The following is an 18428-nucleotide window of genomic DNA, read 5'->3' on the forward strand; positions in this document are numbered from 1 at the left end:
ACGCTCAGCAACACCAGTGCTAGTGGAGCAGCATGAAACACAGAAGTAGTTGGCATACAGAGAGGGTGAGATGGACATCCCTACAGCTACTGCTAGACTCAATGGCCACTAAAAATAGTGGTGCACTCACTCAATACAGAGCCCTGAGGGACTGTTCTCCTAGATATGGGGGGGGGGGGGGGGGACTATGGGAAACACCAACTTGGACAAAGTACAGAGCGACATGTACTTCTGGATGAAAATCTGAAGTGGGCCTCTGAGACCCCACCCATATAATTTGGAAAGGATATGACGTCACGCTTTGTGTAGATAAGAGATGGTAACAAGGTGTTGGCATCTGGAAAAGGCTGTATGGATGGCAGATTCGGGCACAAGATTATCAGTGGTAGAGCGACCCTGGCGGAAGCCACCCTGACATGGAGCCAGTAGGCCACGTGACTCCAGAACCCAACCCAACTGCCAACACACCGTATGTTCCAGCAGCTTGCTAACAACATTGGGAATGCTGATGGCCCAATAGCTATTTACATCAAGCGGGTTTTTACCGGGTTTCAGCACCAGAATGATGGTGCTCTCGCGCCATTTCGATGGACAGATCTGGTTGAAGATGAGGAGCTGGCGCTTGTAGTCAGACAAGAGATGTTTAACCATCAGACTGGATCCGATCCCAAGAGCTGTGTCGGGCAATGCGCAAGTGCGCTGAGGAGCTCCAACTCCGTAAATGGGGCGTTATAAGGTTCACTGAGGCCTGTAGTGAACGATGGTTGGATGATTGGGGTTGAAAGGACCAAACAGCTAGGTCACCAGTCCCTTGTTTTAAAGGTGGTCCATTTGGACGGATTTACATCTCAAATTAGTCAATGATAAAAGGTAAAAGGCTAAAAAATGTGGAAGTGTAGTTGTGTTGTCAATGGTGAAAAAAAAAAGAGGGAAGTCAGCAAGTGAGCAACCCAAGGCTATGCTAGAGGTAGGAAATATCCTACATCTGATGCAGTACAGGGAAGATCACCTATTCAAAAGTGTTCAACTGCTAGAATGTAGAAGTGCATAGTGTAGAAGGAGACTAACCAAATCTAAAAAGCGATAAAAACAGGGTGAAAGGGAGAGAAAAGAGGCTGTTGGCCAGGGAGGGGAATCTGGAAGCTCCAAACAACTTACAGTGGGAGACAACACAACCTTCACCACCCTGCCCCTACTCCACAGGGAGATTAAAAAGAGTAGAACTGAAATGAAAACCACTTTCACAGAGGAAACTGAGAACCAGTTCAGCCATCCAGGAATTGTCTGCCAATATTAAAGGTAAAGTGCAGGGAAGTCTAATTAGTACACAAAGCTAATAGACGGGGGTATATCACTAAAATGTGGAAGGCTCCAAAACCACAGATGGGGCTGGCTCATTACGCCAAAGGAAAACATGGGTCAGCTTAATACGAGACGATGCAGGGTGGAGGAGTCCATTCGGGATTAAGAAAGCCAAAGGACAGGTGTCACTTTCATTGCACGAAGTTTATTACACAGGGAGGTACCCTCCCAAGAATTGGACCATGATTGTGTGAAGTGGGATTTGATATAAAGCCGTAAATCCGCTACAGGAGGGGTTACACAGAAGGGAGGGGGGGGGGCGCAAGTGACTGCACCCTGGCCAAACTATCAGCTAGCTCATTATCAGGCATAATTACACGGCCAGGGACCCCAAGGAAGTCAACAGAACAAGCAGCACGATGGAGATCAGCGAGACAGTCATGGATGGCTGAGACCAAGGGATGGCAGGAGAAACACTGCTCAATAGCCACTCTGAGTCCGTACATAGCAAAACGTGGAGGAGTTGGGACTGTTTAATAAAGGTAAGGGCCTGGGAAATTGCCATCAATTCCCCAGTATTTTCCGTGCCAACAGAGGACATGACAGCATAACCCACACAATCAGCCAATTTAGATCCATCAGTGTAAAAAACAGCATCCTGAAACTCCCACAAAATTCGGCGGAAAAAACAACAGAACACTATCAGAGGAATGGAGTGTTTCAGACCTCAGCAGAGATCCATCTGAATCTGGGGACAAGGAACTAACCAAGTGGGGTTGTTGGAGAGGGAACGTGGGAGACAGGACAAAGACGGAAGCTGAATATCATGGAGAAGAGACGCAAGGTGGAGCACATCCAGTGAACCCATCCATCAGGTGGGCCACTTCCTTGGCTTCAGAACAGGATTGAATAGGAAGGATGAGTGGAAGAGGAACAGACAGCGATTGCATAAGAAACCAGAAGCTGGGACCGATGAACAGAAAGAGTGGATCCCACCTTCAACCAGCAGACTATCAACAGGGCTGATAGGGAGGGCACCAGTGGTGAAACATACCACAATGGTGGACGGGATCCAGGAGGCACAGTGTGGAAGGAGCAGCCAAACCATAAACTTGAGAACCCTAGTCCAAGCAAGACTGCACTAAAGCCCAATAAAGCCAGGGAACAGTGGAACGATCTGCACCCCAAAAGGTGTGGGCAAGAAAGCGAAGGACATTGAGTTTACAGAAACAGCTCACGTTCAGAAGTCATATGAGACAGCCAAGTGAGCTTTTTGTCGAAAAGACGACCCAGAAAACGAAACCTTGGGACCACAGGTAATCATTGTGCATTGAGGTAGAGCTCTGGATAAGGGTGGACCAAAATACGGCGACAGAAGTGGACCACAAGCGATTTTAAAGAAGAGAATTGAAGCCTGTGTGAAAGGATCCATGCAGAGGCACACCGTATAGCACACTGGAGCTGCTGCTCTGCAGAGGCCATCGAAGAGAACTAACCCAAGTACAGAAATCTTCCACATACAGAGCAGGGGTGACCGAAGGACCGACAGAGGCCCCAAGACCATCTATAGCAATGAGCAAAAGAAGTACACTCAATACAGAACCCTGTGGGATGCCATTCTCCTGGGTCTGTGGAGAACTAGAAGCAGTACCAACCCTAACCCTGATCGACTGACGGAACAGGAACTGGCAGATAAAAATCGGAAGTGGGCCCTGAAGACGCTACTCATGAACTGTAAAAGATACGCCACCAAGCCGTGTCATAGGCCATGTGAAGGTCGAAAAATACTGCAACCAAATTGCAGCGCTGGGAAAAAGTCTGCCGAACTGTGGATTCCAATCGAAGCAGCTGGATAGGAGGTTGATACTGACGCTGTTGCAAGATGGGCCGCAAGATGTTCCACGAGAATCAACGGGTCAGTGCGAAGGCCATCTAGGAGGGCAAGGCCCAGGAGGGTAGACTGGCGATTGCAACCTTGGAGAGTGCAAAGTTTAGCCCATACCCGTGACATGTGGACAGTAGAACTGAAGGAAGAAACAAAGCATTCCCAAACACTCGTTTTCTCCATTTCATTAAGTAACGGGCTTTAGCACAAAGGCATTTATAGGTAATAAAGGTGGCAATGGATGGCTGCCTCTTAAGGTGTTGCAAAGCTCGATGGTAATCACAGATGGCAATGGCCATACTCCACCACAGGACTTGCTGGCAGCCTAATGGTCCAGATGAGTGTGGGATAGCAGGGCTAGCAGCATGAACAATCTCATCAGACACGTCACATAGGGTGTCATCAATACAACCTGAGAGAGTGAGAAACGACCTGTGCAGTATATAGAGGCCAATGGGCGCGTCAGAAATCCAAACAAGGTAATCTGTCCATTGGGGAGCGGGAAGGGAGCGAGAGAATCAATGGGAAATGGTCACTATCGCAAAGGTGTAATGAAGGGAGGAGGGAGGGAGGGAGGAGAAAAAGAAAGATCAATGGCAGAAAAGGTACCATGACCAGTACTAAAATGGGTGGGGGAGCCATCATTAAGAAGGCACAAGTTGCGTTCTACAAAAAACTGGTCTGTGAGAAGACCCCGACTAGATGGAAATGCACTGCCCCAAATGACCACCATTGAAATCCCTAGGAGGAAGGGAGGAGGAAGTTGCTGAAGAAGGGCAGTTAAGGCAGCATGTGTAAGACTGCTGTCAGGAGGGAGATAAAGATTGCAAACTGTGACCCCAGAGTACAGGTGGACCATAACAGCAATCGCTTCCAATTTAGTTTGATGAGGAATCCATGAGCTAGTACTGTCTGTATGGACCAACGTACAAACGCCACCAGAGGCCCACAGGGGGCCGACCCGATTTCGACAGAAAGCACGAAAACCATGAGGGTCAGTGACTGATCAGAAAAACGAGATTCCTGTAGAAAAACAAAATCTGCAGAGTAAGACGAAATAGATTTTGACTCCAGAAGGTGACGGTAATATCCATTACAAATCCATTGGATAACCTCAGAATGATCATTCAAATTGGGGTGAACAGGCTAAAGCCAGTCATGCCACCAGGTCACCACCAGTCTGACAAGGGGGGGGGGGGGCGACATCCATGAACAGCAGGTCAGAGTCAGGTTGTGAAGGTGGGGATGGGACCCCTGGGACTTACGTTTCTTCTTTTCTGTTTGAGATCGAGGAGGGCTGTGCTGCACGAAGGAGCCAGCTGCAGCAATATCTGGAACAAAACGAGAGCAGGCGATCTGGGGGACCCCCACAGACTGGCTCTCATGGTCGTTGTGTGGCAGCAGACCTTTGGCCTGGAAGGTCGTGGCAAGGGGGGTCCAGGAAGGGCGCCCTTAACCAGCAGACGTTGAAGTGGGACATTTCTCTGGCTGCAGAGGGGAGCGGCGCCCAGAGGGGAGGGTGTGGGAACTGCAGGGGAGGATGAGAGGAGAAGAGTTCGGGACTGGGGTAAGGAATGGAGAGGAAGGGGTAAAGACTTAACTAAAGCATAGCTACACATCATGGACACAGGATGAAGACGTGCATACTTCTTATAAGCCTCTTTTATCTCTTCCTTCTTATAAGCTGGGCAATCCAGTGAACATGGAAAATTGACTGCCATGACAACACACACAGGAGGGGGAACACAGGAACTCCCTCATGGAGTGGACATCTAGTTACCACAGAGAAGGGTTTGCGAACACTGGGAATACGTGTCCAAAATGCAAGCACTTAAAACATCTCATAGATGGTGGGACATACAGCTTCACATCACATCACATCACATCACATCGATAAACCATAATCTTGACCTTCTCAGGGAGGGTATCCCTTCAAAGGCCAGGATAAAGGCACCAGTATCAATGCGATTGTCCTTCAGGGCCTTCTGAACACACCAAACAAAGTTAACACCCTGCCATCCTGGGTTGCCCGCTAGTTCATCAGTTTGAAGGATGAGGTCCCTGTGAAAAATTACACCTTGACCCATATTCAAAGACTGATGGTGAGGGGGGGGGGGTAATGGACACAGGAATTGTGCCAGGATGGGCACATGCACGAAGGGTGGCAGTCTGGGCAGCTGAAGCAGTTAAAAGATTTGGTATTGGTGAAAGTATCCCTACCAGTTCTGGTAGAAAGCAAATAGCAGAGGAAAGGTTTTGCCCCCAGCTAACAAGCTTGACCCTCCTCCCAGGAGGAAGCGAAGGCTGAAGGGGCAGAAGAACCAGCAGTAAAAGAATCATTTGCATTCAAAGAGACAGCCGTAGAAGAATGGCCAGAGTTTTGGACCTGTATGCATTTCATTTGCATAGCATCTGCCTTGATACCACCCACTCCAATCAGGGGCTCTCCCCACAGGCTCCACCCAGCCACAGCAGGGGCCATCTGGCACAGTGGCCATTGCTGGGAGTTCCAGTGCAGGATGACAAGCAACCACTCACAGCTCAGGTTTCAGAAGTGTGGTCCCTGTGTTTCCTGGGGGCTCAACCGAAAGGGTACATAGCAACCCCACCACACAGGCTGGCTACTGCGCTGCCTATGTATCCTAGTATCAGTCAATAACGAAGTGGAAGATGGAACTAGGAGGGCACATGCTGGGGAAACTAGGTAAGGTGCTCTTCCCCAAATGGCTCATACTATGGAATAGAAATTAAGTAAGAGAGATGAAACCACAGAGGGGGACCATAGAATGCCAAGAGGATGAGGTAATTACTCAACAAAACCAAATCGCAAAGCCAACAACCAGGATGGTAGCGGGGCCAGCATAAACAAGAACACCAAGAGGGGGAGAGGAGAGGGCGGAGGGGAAGGAGCTAGGACAAAAAAGGAGGGGAAGGGAAATTCAGCCTAGGAAAGGAAGGAAGGCTGTAATAGCTCGGGGCCCTGTGCTTGCCACACACATTCTCACAAAAGGACTGTTAGCCCCCTGGGGGTTCAGCATTGCATTCTATCTTGCCCTTCTTAGAGACTGCTGCTACCGTACGGTCACCAGCAGGAGACGACAGTCCACTTCATTGCATGTCATCTGCCCTGATGCCACCCACTCTGATCAGGGTCTCTCCCCAAAGGCACCACCGAGGCACAGCAAAGGTCAACTCACATGATGGCCGTTGCCAGGAGTCCCGATGGCCAAGGAAGTCAGGCATCTACTCCTTGGCGTACGTGGGGAGTTTACAGTTCAGTCCTCAGCAGTGAGATCCCCGTGTTGTCAGGGGCCCACCACCAAATGGGTACATGACTGCCCAACCACAGTGGACTGGCTACCGTGCTGAATATGGGGGTGCAGAGAAATCCAGTACTATCATGGGGTGAAAGAGGACAGGAGACAACGGAAGATGACATATCCCAGAAAGTTTCCTTGTCAAAAAAGTTGAATTGCAGGTGGAGACGCAAAGCCATAACAAAGATTCAGGAGATTGAATCTAAGGGCACTCGTGCACCACGTAAGGTGTCCTTCCCCATATGGCCCGCACTTTTATAGAATTTCTGAAGTGGCAGGTCAAACCATAGGACTTGAATTCGTAGGGCCGAAAAGTGAGACTAGTCTCCGCTTACGACCTCGGGCCCATTCTAACCCCAGACCTGCAGAGGGTGTGCGCATCTTTATTGTGTGACGAAATACGAAATGAAAGTACCAGACCCACGATTCGGGATCGAAACACACAGAATGCCGGAGAAGGAACTGGAAGGGAACTGACCAATTTTTGTGGTAGTTTGGCAATAGCGATCAGTTCGGGCCTGATGTTTAGCGCTCTGATTGGAGGAAACCAGCTCCATCGAGTGAACTGTCAACTATGACGTCATTTTAATCACATTATACGGCTGATTGCAGCAGTACCGATGGATGCCAGGAACACACATGGGGGGAGGGGGGGGGGACGTATTCTGATGAATGCAGCAAGAAGACAGTTATGTCCACTGGCAGACGCGGCGCGCGAGCAGGGATCCAGTAATTACACTAAACAGCCGAAATGAGCTAATTAAGCACAGCTAACAATTGCTAACCGGCCGAAAAATTAACCCCAAAAAGGTAAAACGACAAAAACACAGATCATAGGACATCAGAGAAAACTGAAAAATTCTGTTCTATTACAGCCATGGTGATTTTTTCTCAAACTATTAGAAACAAGGCTCTAAGTGTTTTCATGTGACACCCTTTAAAAAGACGGCGTATCACGATTTATTTTCACTGAACAGTTGAAGCTGAGCTTTTATGGTGCGTTTTGCATATGGCCATTATACCTTGCATATTCACCATAATATTTCGCCACAATGTTGCCTGGTCACGCGAACTGCAGCTAGGGATGGCGGTCATCGCCGTTACAACCCGTTTTCGTTTATATCGTTTTTTTCCAAGCCAGATTAAGCTATTTAAACTATTCAAATTTCTGAAATGAGACAATTTTATTCCTATTATTTCCTGCAATGTATAAAGCTAACTAAGATTGAAAAATTGAGTTTCAAGATGAAATAGAATCAAAATATTAAATTTTATGGGTAAATGAAACATGGTCCACCACCGTTCACTGCTATTCTCGAAAAGCGTTAAGTGTTTGAACACCACAAAAAAAAAAAAAAAAAAGAAAAAAAAAAAAAAAAGACCAGCATTCCCCTGAAACGCTGTTCAGAAGGGATATCGGGGATTGTACCCCAATTTGGGTACCACGAATGTTCAGTGGTGTTAATTTGTCCTTTTTCAAGAGTTACAAGCAGATATAGCAGTATTATATAGACACAAGCAGCATATTAGCTACTTTCTATTATTGCATACTATGAATTGTTAATTTTTTAATTGATTACTGTTACCATAATTTCCTTCCCCTTATTTCACAGAAATGGCATACAAATCTTATCTTTTAAAGCAAATTAAGCATTGTATTTCAGTGCTTCGTCATTTATTAATATTTCGAGATTAAGGTTGGTGCCATTCTTCAATGCAACGGCAGTGGGAAGCTACCATGTAGATCAAGTGCTGGGGAGGGGGGGAGGCAGTCTTGCACGTAGACGCGTATCGTAAGCAAAGTCATACGGCAACAGGGGCATGATTGCCTGAGCAATGCTGTCCCAATTCTTGTGCCACGTGGTTGCTGCTCGTTTTTGTCGGCATTGTTATTAAAATAGGTCTCTTCCCATATTCTATAATACAGCACCCAACGCAGATTTTACTAATGAAAGATACTTTTTAAGAAACATTTAGAAACTAAAAATTTTAGCACCGTTGCTATGGCTATCGATATTTTGGTTTTCACTGTGTTGCTAGTAAAAAATAAACTAGTGTTATAACCGAGAGGAAATATCCAAAAATACCACTCGTTCAGAACTAAAGTACCAGTATCGGATTTAACCGGTCAGTTTTCCGCGTCCCTAACTGCAGCCGTGTGTAGTCTGTCACCCAGCAATATCTGCGGCAACAAATTTGCGGGCCAGAAGTGTATATGAGCTACACTACGGCCGGGAGGACGAAAGCCAGCTATACCGTGGAAAAGAGCGCATCCTCTTGTCACATTCCATAAGAAAAACAGGGGCAAATCGGGTCTTGAGAGCGCTTTAAGATAGTGAACTGCTTTCCAAACTGATGCTAGGCGCACACCTGTTCCACAACATTTAAACACGATTTTTAATTTATCGTAAAATCAAGTGTCCAGCAGTTGAAATATCAGGATGAATCACTATAGCAGTTTACAACCAGACTCGCGATAATCGTACGGTTTTTGCCTACTGGTGGTTCATATAGAAGTTTGATATATCACTTTGAAGCGCACTTACCTATACGCCTCTGGGACCCAAATGTTTGCTACGCTTTGGTGGACGGACGCAAGGAATTCACAAATGAAATACTTCAGAATTCCATTCAAGAACTGTCAACATGAGTAACTTAGAAGTAGGTACCGTCGGTGTAGCGGAGTTCAAATCAAATGGTTCAAATGGCTCTGAGCACTATGGGACTCAACTGCTGTGGTCATAAGTCCCCTGGAACTTAGAACTACTTAAACCTAACTAACCTAAGGACATCACACACATCCGTGCCCGAGGCAGGATTCGAACCTGCGACCGTAGCGGTCGTGCGGTTCCAGACTGTAGCGCCTTGAACCGCGCGGCCACTCCGGCCGGCGGTGTAGCGGAGTAGCTTGTAACATTTAAGAAAGGCAAGGCTTGGGGTCCAGATTGCATACAAGTAATGTTCTTTTCGGAATATGCTGATACAGTAGCTCCATACTTAGGCCTGTGTTACACTACCGTATTTCTTTGTCGAAGTCGATATGTTAGATATTTGTCAGAGAAATTTTCTGGTTTAATAGGAAACTCAAGTCTCGCCTGTCGTCAGATTTGATCAAATCTAGGACCTCGCCTTAGATTTGATCAAAAGTCCTTCGTCTTCTGTTCACTAAAATGTGAGATGTAACCGCTTAGGGAACTGGCATCGTTACAGCTATTTGACGTCTCTGTAAACATGACTTCGAAGTTTGTGTGCTCCTTTGACTCTTAATGAACTTGTTTCGACTAGGCTGGGGGGAGTGAGCAATGGGCACGGTGCATGCTATTAATTGTGTGTTGATAAGCGGGTGGAATACGCTGCAAACGACACACAGTATATCCACAATCACAACTACGGACATCCATCTCTACATTTTTTTCATAAAGCCAGATTAGACGATGTGTTCACACTAAAATTCTTTGTTAGCTTTCCACTGCGCTTTATTTTTTAACTCTGGCTGTCACAAGTTAGAAAGCGCTTCATCTCATTCGTACTTTATTAATTTTGTTATTGTTGGAACAAATGCTATCAATTATTCAATAACAATAGTTCTTACTGCCCATATAGTATACTAAACATTTATTTATGTATCAAGAAATCCCAACATCACAGTTTGCCTGTCTTCTGCAGGTATAGTATTTATCAAGAAATTATTCTGTTTTGTAACACGAGAAGCCACATTACTGAGCAAATACTGAAATACATTCATCCATTCGTAAGTAATTTATATGCAAGACTCAACGTCCTCCACTTGCATCTCTTCAATGTTGCTGAATGCTTTTACTATCTAGACGTAATACCTATGGCTTCTACATCTACATACATACTCCGCAATCCACCACACGGTGCGTGGCGCAGGGTACTTAGTACCACAACTAGCTTCTCTCCCTGTTCCACTCCCAAACAGAACGAGGGAAAAATGACTGCCTATATGCCGCTGTAAGAGCTCTAATCTCTTATCTTTGTGGTCTTTTCGCGAAATGTAAGTTGGTGGCAGTAAAATTGTACTGTAGGCAGCCTCAAATGCTGGTTCTCTAAATTTCCTCAGCAGCGATTCACGAAAAGAACGCCTCTAGAGACTCCCACCCGAGTTCCTGAAGCATTTCCGTAACACCTTATGCTCAAACCTACCAGTAACAAATCTAGCAGCCCGCCTCTGAATTACTTCTATGTCTTCCATCAATCCGACCTGATAGGGATCCCAAACGCTAGGGCAGTACTCAAGAATAGGTCGTATTACTGTTTTATAAGCGGTCTCCTTTACAGATGAACCACATCTTCCCAAAATTCTACCAATGAACCGAAGACGACCTTCCGCCTTCCCCACAACTGCCATTACATGCTTGTCCCACTTCTCATCGCTCTGCAATGTTACGCCCAAAATTTAATCGACGTGACTGTGTCAAGCGCTACACTACTAATGGAGTATTCAAACATTACAGGATTCTTTTTCCTATTCATCTGCATTAATTTACATTTATCTATATTTAGAGTTAGCTGCCGTTCTTTACACCAATCACAAATCGGGTCCAAGTCATCTTGTATCCTCCTGCAGTCACTCGACGACGACACCTTCCCGTACACCACAGCATCATCAGAAAACAGCCGTACATTGCTATCCATCCTATCCAAAAGATCATTCATGTAGATAGAAAAAAACAGCGGACGTACCACACTTCCCTGGGGCACTCCAGATGATATCCTCACCTCCGATGAACACTCACCATCGAGGACAACGTACTGGGTTCTATTACTTAAGAAGTCTTCGAGCCACTCACATACTTGGGAACCAATCCCATACGCTCGTACCTTAGTTAGGAGTCTGCAGTGGGGCACCGAGTCAAACGCTTTCCGGAAGTCAAGGAATATGGCATCCGTCTGATACCCTTCATCCATGGTTCGCAAGATATCATGTGAAAAAAGAGCGAGTTGTGTTTCGCAGGAGCGATGCTTTCTAAAGCCGTGCTGATGCATGGACAACAACTTCTCTGTCTCAAGGAAATTCATTATATTCGAACTGAGAATATGTTCGAGAATCCTGCAACAAACCGATGTTAAGGATATTGGTCTAATTTTGAGGATCCGTCCTACCCTTCCTATATACAGGCGCCACCTGCGCTTTTTTCCAGTCGCTCGGGACTTGACGTTGGGCAAGAGATTTGCGATAAATGCTAGCTTCATCTAAGTGTTTCCTTTTTTCCGCCGCTTTTCTTCCGAATACAAAATTATGGTACTAGCAACTGGAGCACCTAAGTTATCGGCCATCTTGAAAATTGAAAAATACTACGACCGTGTAATACCCCTTTAGCGCCACGTCAAAGATCTTTGTCAAAGAAATATGAACGTGTAATACCGGCCTATGCAACTGCTCGCTCGTAAGAAGATCCGTACCCGAAGACTTAAGTCGTCAAAGTTTCAGCAACACCCAAGAAAGGAAATAGGACTCATCCGCTGAATTACAGCCCCATATCACTAACGTCTATTTGCAGTAGCGTTTTGAAACGTACTGTGCTCTAACGTTTTGAATCATCTCGGGAAATCATTTGTTGACAAATAGCCAACACGGATTTAGAAAGTACCGTTCTTGTGAAACAACTACCTCTTTATCCTTAAGAAGTGAACAGTACTATCGACAGAAGACGTCAAACTTATTCCATATTTTTAGATTTCCAGAAGGCTTTTTTTTGTTTTGGTTTTAGGGCGCAAAACTACTATGGTCATTAGCGCCCGGTCTGTGACTTAGGAAACCGTAAAAAACCGAAAATGGAAACCACCAGCAATGGGAACGAAACTCAAAAAAATTGGAGAAACTAAAAGCAGAAGGAAGGATCAGAAATCCACTACAGAAAGGGATTGGTTGTCCCCAAAAAAAGCTTCAAATGACTGACGTCATCTCACTGGCACTAATAAACTCGAGAACGCGATCGGCCGAGCGCGTGTCATCTGCTAAAATTGAAGATATATCAGGCGACAGCTGTAGACAGGCGCGTAACGGAGTAAAATAGGGGAACTCAACACAGAGCAGTGGGGACAAAGTGGGGGAGGATCACCGCTTAAAAGATGTCGATGGCTAAATAGACAGTGCCCTATCCAGAGTCTAGTTAAAATTACCTCCTCCCGACGACGCGTTCGGGAGGAAGAGGTCCAAGCACAAGGAAGAGCTTCACGTCCCGCAATTTATTATGGGGAAGTGTCGACCAATGTGCGTGCCATATAAGAACACGACGACATAAAACGCTCCGTAGATCGGCGAAGGGAATCGATTGAATAGCTGGCCGAAGAAGAGACACTGCAGCCTTGGCCGCTATATCGGCCGCCTCATTTCCACAGATACCAACGTGTCCCGGGAGCCAGAGAAACTCCACAGATACGCCCCCCAGGTGGAGAAGCGCAGACAGTCCTGAATCCGGTGGACCAGAGGGTGTACAGGGTAAAGAGCTTGGAGACTGAGGAGAGAGCTGAGAGAATCTGAACAGATAACATACTGTATCCGCTGATGGCGGCGGATGTAGTGGACAGCCTGGAGAACAGCGTAAAGCTCCGCAGTATAAACCGAACACTGATCGGGAAGCCGAAATTGATTTGGGGTGTCGCCAACAATATAGGCAGTCCCTACACCAAACGATGTTTTTGAGCCATCAGTGTAAATAAATGTGGCTTCCTTCATTTGTGCACTTAGAGCAGAAAATGTGCAACGATAAACAAGTGAAGGGGTACCATCCTTGGTAAACTGGCAAAGGTCACAGAGCAGGCAGATCCGGGAACGGAGCCAAGGCGGTGCTGTACCCCAAGTTGTCAAGAAGGTTTTAGGAAAGCGGAAGGAAAGAGAATGGAGCAGTTGACGAAAGCGGACTCCCGGTGGTAGTAGGGAGGAGGGGCGACCTGCATACCCTACATCAAAGGAAGCGTCGAAAAAATTGTCATGGGCTGGATTAGCAGGCGTGGAAGACAGATGGCTTGCATAACGACTCAGAAGGACTGCTCGGCGATTGGACAGCGGAGGTTCAGCAGTCTCAGCATAAAGGCTTTCCACAAGGCTGGTGTAAAAATCTCCAGACACTAAACGTAATCCACAGTGGATAGAGTCGAGACGCCGAAGAATAGACGGCCGAGCAGAGGATTAGACTATGCTTCCATAGTCTAATTTCGAGCGCACTAAGGCGCGATAGAGGCGGAGGAGGACCACTCGGTCCGCTCCCCAGGAGGTACCATTCAGAACACGGAGGGTGTTGAGGGATTGCAGGCAACGAGCCGAAAGACAGGAAACGTGGGAGGACCAGCACAGTTTTCTGTCAAACATAAGACCCAAGAATTTAGCGACGTCCGAAAACGAAAGGTTGACAGGTCCTAGATGTAAGGAAGGTGGAAGGAACTCCGTGCGACGCCAAAAATCAACACAAACGGTCTTACTGGGAGAAAAGTGGAAGCCTGTTTCGATGCTCCAAGAGTGGAAGCGATTGAGACAGCCTTGAAGACGTCGTTCAAGAAGGCTGGTCCGTTGAGAGCTGTAATGTATCGCAAAATCGTCCACAAAGAGGGAGCCCGAGACATCAGGAAGGAGACAATCCATAATTGGATTTATGGCAATGGCAAACAGTACAACACTTAGCACGGAGCCCTGGGGTACCCCGTTTTCTTGGGAGAAAGTACGGGAGAGAGTAGTGTTCACCCGCACTCTAAATGTGCGCTCTGCCATAAATTCGTGAAGAAAAAGGGGCAGCCGACCTCGAAAGCACCAAGAGAACAGTGTGCGGAGGATGTCTGTCCTCCAACAGGTATCGTACGCTCTCTCCAGATCAAAAAATATTGCTACTGTTTGGCGTTTCCGGAGAAACTTGTTCATGATATAAGTGGAGATAGCAACAAGATGGTCAACTGCAGAACGATGCTTTCGGAATCCGCATTGGGCAGGTGTTAAAAGACTGCGGGACTCCAGCCACCAAGCTAAACGGCAATTCACAATACGCTCCAAAACCTTACATACACTACTCGTGAGAGAAATGGGGCGATAGCTAGAGGTGAGGTGTTTGTCCTTTCCCGGTTTCGGAACAGGAACGACGATAGCTTCCCGCCATCGTCTGGGAAAAGTACTGTCGGTCCAAATTCGATTATAAAGGCGAAGGAGGTAACGCAGACTATGGGTTGATAAATGCATCAACATTTGGACGTTGATACCATCCGGTCCTGGGGCGGAGAAGCGAGAAGAAGAGAGTGCATGTTGGAGTTCCCGCATGGAGAAAACAGTATTGTAGCTTTCGCGATTTTGAGAGGAGAAAGCAAGATGTCGCACTTCCGCTGCACGTTTCTTCGGGAGAGACGCTGGTGGGTAATTTGAAGAGCTCGAAGTCTCAGCAAAGTGTTGACCCAATGAGTTAGAAATTGCGACGGGGTCCACTAATGTATCATGCGCGACAGTGAGCCCAGAGACCGGGGAGAAACTAGGCGCGCCTGAGATCCGTCTAAGCCGACTCCAAACTTCCAAGGAGGGAGTGATGGTGTTAAATGAGCTAATAAAGAATTTCCAGCTTGCCTTCTTGCTATCGCGGATGACACGACGGCATCGCGCACGTAACTGCTTATAGTGGATACAGTTGGCCAATGTAGGATGCTGGCGGAAAACGCGAAGAGCACGTCGGCGCTCACGTATTGCCTCACGTTCCACCAAGGAACTGGGGGGCGCCGGGGCAATTCGGAGGTGCGTGGTATTGAACGTTCCGCAGCTGTAAGAATAACGTCTGTAATATGAGTGACCTCATCGTCGACGCTAGGAAAGTGACGGTCATCGAATGTCTCTAGAGACGAAAAAAGTGTCCAATCGACTTGGGCAAACTTCCAACGTCACGGGCGCATGTATGGCAGTTGAGGCTGCAGTCTATGAACACATGGAAAGTGGTCACTTTAGTGTGTATCAAGGGCGAACCATTCGAAACGCCGAGCTAGTGGAACAGTACCAACCGAAAGGTCCAAATGAGAGAAATTTGTCGTGGAGGCAGACAAAAATGTAAGGACCCCAGTGTTGAGGCAAACTAGATGCGCGTGGTGGAAGACGTCTAGCAATAATGAGCCACGTGGACATGGATGTGGAGATCCCCAAAGCGGGTGGTGGGCATTGAAATCCCCAACCAGCAAATAGGGGGGTGACCAAGAAGATGAAGGAGATCAGCTCGTGCAATTGGTGTGGACGCTGGAATGTATACAGTACAAAGAGAAAAGGTATATCCAGAAAGGGAAAGACGGACAGCGACAGCTTGGAAGGAAGTGTTTAAGTGGATTGGGTGATAATGGAGAGTATCATGGAGAAGAATCGTGATTCCATGGGCTGGAGTGCCTTCAACAGAGGGGAGATCAAATCAGACGGACTGAAACTGGGGGAGAACAAAGCTGTCATGGGGACGCAGCTTTGTTTCCTGAAGACAGAATATGACCGGCGAGTAGGATCGTAAGAGGATCGACAATTCATCCCGATTGGCTCGAATGCCGCGGATATTTCAGTGGATAATGGATATAGGGTGAACAGAAAATGGAGGAATGTTTTTTTTTTGTGGTTTTAGGGCGCACAACTTCAATGGTCATTAGCGCCCTGACTACTCTAAGAATGCACCGCGAGGCACAAGTTGACAACAACAACTAAAAGGGAAAACACGATAAAAGACAGACTGACAGGCATAGGATTAAAAAACAGCATCATCAAATGTCCTTAGCGAGGTTTGTCAAATTGATAAAACGAAGAACACGAGCAGCTGCTCGTGGGTCATCCGCTAAAATGGCATCGAAAGTATTTGGCAGGTTAAGATCGAGGCGCAGTGTGTTAAAATCTGGACAGGACATTAAAATGTGTCTAACCGTCAGCAAGTGCCCACATGGGCAGAACGGCGCTGGCGCAGCCGTCAGCAGATGGCGATGGCTGAACCGGCAGTGTCCAATTCTTAACCGGACTAAAACTACCTCCTCCCGCCGAGAAGCGCGTGAGGAGGACGTCCAAGCCACGGGAAGAGGTTTTAAGGCCCGAAGCTTGTTGTCGGTAAGTGCAGCCCAATCGGCATGCCACAGCGATAAAATGCGCCGACAAATGACCCTGCTAAAATCGGACGAAGGGACACAACAAGCTGTCCGAGGCTGGAGGACCGCAGCCTTGGCCGCGGCATCTGCAGCTTCGTTCCCAGGGATACCGACATGGCCAGGAACCCACATAAAGCTAACCGGAGAACCAACGTCCACCAGCTGCTGAAGAGAGCGTTGGATCCGGTGTACGAAAGGGTGAACCGGGTACGGATCACTGACGCTCTGGATGGCGCTCAGGGAATCGGAGCAGATGACATAAGCAGAATGTCGGTGGCGGCAGATGTAAAGAACAGCCTGGTAGAGGGCAAAAAGCTCAGCTGTGAAGACCGAGCAATGGCCATGGAGCCGGTATTTGAAACTGTGTGCCCCGACAATAAAGGAACACCCGACCCCGTCATTGGTCTTAGAGCCATCTGTATAAATGAAAGTCATGTTGATTAACTTCGAACGAAGTTCCAAAAAACGGGAGTGGTAGACCGAACCGGGGGTGACCTCAAGGTGAACGCGGACCTGAGCCTGGAGCCAAGGTGGCGTGCGGCTCTCGCCCACTCGAAAGGTTGCAGGGAGTGAAAAATTAAGGTGTTGAAGGAGGCGACGAAAGCGAACTCCAGGGGGTAGCAGGGCAGAGACATACAACCCGTATTGACGGTCAAGAGAGTCGTCAAAAAAGGTACGATAAGACGGATGGTCGGGCATTGACAGTAGCGGACAGGCATACCGACAAAGCAGTATATCGCGCCGGTAGGTGAGTGGCAATTCGCCAGCGTCAGCATGAAGACTCTCTACGGGACTGGTATAAAATGCTCCGATCGCAAGTCCTAAGCCCCAATGTTGTATGGAGTTGAGGCGGCGTAAGATGGATGGCCGTGCAGAGGAGTATACGAAGCTCCCATATCCAGCTTGGAGCGGACGATCGACCGATATAGACGAAATAGGACGGTTCGATCCGCTCCCCACGACATACCACTGAGAACACGGAGGACATTTAAAGAACGGGTACAACGGGCGGCCAAATATGACATGTGGAGACCAGCTAAGTTTCCTGTCAAAGGTAAGGCCTAAAAATTTGGTTGTCTCCACGATTGGGAGAGCAACGGGACCGAGTCGTAAGGACGGTGGGAGAAACTCTTTGTAGCGCCAGAAGTTAATACAGACCGTCTTCTCGGCAGAAAAACGGAAGCCATTGGCGACACTCCAGGAGTAAAGACGGTCAAGAGAACGCTGAAGACAGCGCTCCAGGACACGTGTACACTGCGCGCTGCAATAGATGGTAAAATCGTCCACCAAAAGGGAGCCTGATACATCAGCTGGGAGGCAATCCATTATTGGATTGATCCCGATGGCGAAGAGAGCGACGCTCAAAACTGAGCCCTGTGGCACCCCATTCTCCTGGCGAAAGGTGTCGGACAGGACAGAACCCACACGTACCCTGAACTGTCGATCCATTAAAAAGGAACGAATAAAAAGAGGGAGGCGACCGCGAAGGCCCCATGTATGCATGGTGCGGAGAATGCCCGCCCTCCAACAGGTGTCGTAAGCCTTCTCCAAATTAAAGAACACAGCCGCGGTCGGGCGCTTCCGCAAGAAGTTATTCATAATGAAGGTCGACAAGGTAACCAGATGGTCAACAGCAGAGCGGCGCCTACGAAATCCACATTGTACATTGGTAAGTAGGCGTCGAGACTCGAGCAGCCAAACCAATCGAGAGTTAACCATTCGCTCCATCACTTTACAGACACAGCTGGTAAGCGAGATAGGTCGATAACTGGAAGGCAAGTGCTTGTCCTTCCCCAGCTTAGGAATCGGGACAACAATAGACTCGCGCC

The sequence above is a fragment of the Schistocerca cancellata genome, chromosome 10 (assembly GCF_023864275.1).
Source record: "Schistocerca cancellata isolate TAMUIC-IGC-003103 chromosome 10, iqSchCanc2.1, whole genome shotgun sequence".
Classification (NCBI taxonomy): domain Eukaryota; kingdom Metazoa; phylum Arthropoda; class Insecta; order Orthoptera; family Acrididae; genus Schistocerca; species Schistocerca cancellata.